Source organism: Lucilia cuprina, chromosome 3 (genome assembly GCF_022045245.1).
Source record: "Lucilia cuprina isolate Lc7/37 chromosome 3, ASM2204524v1, whole genome shotgun sequence".
NCBI lineage: Eukaryota > Metazoa > Arthropoda > Insecta > Diptera > Calliphoridae > Lucilia > Lucilia cuprina.
Window position 1 is genome coordinate 26,911,221 of NC_060951.1, and position 2,652 is coordinate 26,913,872.

The 2,652-nt window shown below is 28.3% G+C and overlaps 1 protein-coding gene across 4 annotated transcripts in view; it reads left to right on the forward strand.

Annotated features, from left to right (window-relative positions):
• The window catches only part of LOC111686578 (hemicentin-1), a 191,460-nt gene that overhangs the window by 168,443 nt on the left and 20,365 nt on the right, over window positions 1–2,652 (forward strand). The gene's annotated exons all lie outside the window — the stretch shown is intronic.

A 2,652-nucleotide genomic window follows, 5' to 3' on the forward strand; every position in this document is an offset into this window, starting at 1 on the left:
TAGACTATAGACTAGACTATAGACTAGACTATAGACTAGACTATAGACTAGACTATAGACTAGACTATAGACTAGACTATAGACTAGACTATGGACTAGACTATAGATGTTTATATGATGCTATTAGCAAAAATAATCTTACTATCGTATTTATTAGGTCCATAACATACATTTAGGTAATATTTATTACACAGAAAGAGTCATAAAGAAAAATTAAAATTTTGTTATTATCATATTTCATATTTATATAACCAAAATTTTATGACATTCAAAAAATGCGTATAACTGCAGTATAAAATCCCTTTAATGCTTCAGTTGCAATACAAGGATTAAAGGGATTAACAGTACGTAATATAAATCTATTTTGCTTATTGCCTTGGCAAATTTCTTTAACTGTAAGTACAAAATGTATAAGTATGTATGAATATGCGCCTAAATGTAGACTATAAAAGTACATGCTGAAAACAATTTGAAATGAATGCTATTTTAGTGATAGAAAATTTTCTATCTAACCAAGAGATAAATTGAAATTGTTAAGCATGTGAACTATGAGTAGTTAAGAATGAAGCATTTTTGCTTTGTTTCTATTCTTTTTTTGGGGGATTTTTTTCTTTGCTAGCTTTAATTTATTTTAGAACATAAATGTTGCATATACATAACGTCATGCTATAGACACTTAAGCACTAACACATACACACCCAGAAAGATATAAAAAATAACAAAACACGAAATAAAATCATGTTTATATGAAGTTTGTCTAATTTTTGATGACCAAATTTCAGAATTTAGGACATACAATCAGCAATAACCATTTCAATCAACATAGACAACAACTCAGCCACACTATCGTCATGTAGCAGCGACGGCGTCATCATCATCACCATCGTCAGGGTAATAGAGTTATAGAGATGTACGTACATGGAACACGCTTTAAAGAATCATGAACAAATATTACAAAGAAATACGTAAATGTGTATAAAGATATGAAATTGTAGAGGCAATGAATGTTATTAGTTTGGATTTAAATGGCCAAAGGGGTATAATTTTCAAAAGGAATACTTAAGTTTAGTGTATTTCTTGAATTTTCTATCTTGAATTTTGATCTTTACATTTATTTTGACAAAGAATAATAAATACATGAAGCCAAATTTTTTGGCAAAGTAAAAGGAATACGAAAGAGTTGTAAGAGTTTTGTTATTTAGAGCAGAACTTTTTATGGAAAAAAGATAATAAGTTAGGAATGTTCAATCGTATAATAGTGTAAATAGTATTGTGCTCTATTTGGATAGCTTATCTTTGGTGAATATTCAATTGAAGGGGTGTAATACTGCTAGTATGTATTTGCATAAGTACTTTCAATCTTGTTTGGTTTATTTTAAAATACTTTACAATAATCACTTCTTCCTATTACAACTAATAATATAAAATTTCAATGATAATTAAAGCAATATACAACGGTACGTATGAAAAATATTTAACTCACGAAAATTATCAACAAAATAACAAGTATACGTAATAATTTAATTGACTATTTAATTTGGTTCATACAGAAATGTACAGTTTTGTTCAAGTTTTTAAAGGTAAAGTTTTTAAAACCATTGCAAAGATTTCCAACTTCTTTTCCTATTATATTTAAGTAACCCTAAGTCAAAATATACATAAAATCCATGTAATATCATGGTTATACTTAATTTCCAATTATGTGCAATCATTCATTTCTAAGAAGTGCTTCAATGAAATGGCCAAATTCCATAAACATATAATTTTTTGTTCGTATGTCAAGTCAAACATCTTTAACACTTTATTAGACTGTCCATCAGCAAGTCATTCAACTAATGCTTTACCATGATGATGATGATGCATTAAACATTTTATTTTAGAAAATTTTCTAAAATTAATTTTTAATTTGAAGGCGAAACAAGCACTCTCCTACTCGGTACATTATTCAGCCGGCGTAACTAATACTGATTTCATGTTATGTATATCCGATCGAAAAATGTACTATTTTAACAGTAAATTTCAGTCAACCGTTATATGTCAGAAATAAAGAAAAGACAGTAGAAAGAATTGCGAGGGCAGGTTGCCAAGTTTGCTTTAATTATGAATTTAAATTTTTGTACAGATTAATGTTCAAACTTAAATAAATTTAACTTAAAGACTCGATCATAGTCTAGAATATAGACTTAACAATAGTTTGATTAAAGTATATGTGTCATACACATTTGAATAAAGGTTAAATGTAAATTCGACAATAATCTGGATTATATATTTGACTATAATCTGAACTAAAGACTCGACTACAAACTTGAATACAGATTGGAAGTCTGAACACTACACTGAGCAATTGTCAGTCCAGACTACACACAGGTGTTAAGTATTTTTAATTATAAACTTGAATATACCAGTACTGAACTATAGATTCAACTATGACTAAGATTAGCCTATAGACAAAACTATAGACTAGATAAAGACAAAACTAAAGACTAGATAAAGACAAAACTAAAGACTAGACTACATACTAGACTACAGACTAGACTATAGACTAGACTATAGATTAGACTATAGACTAGACTATAGACTAGACTACATACTAGACTACAGACTAGACTATAGACTAGACTATAGACTAGACTATAGACTAGACTATAGACT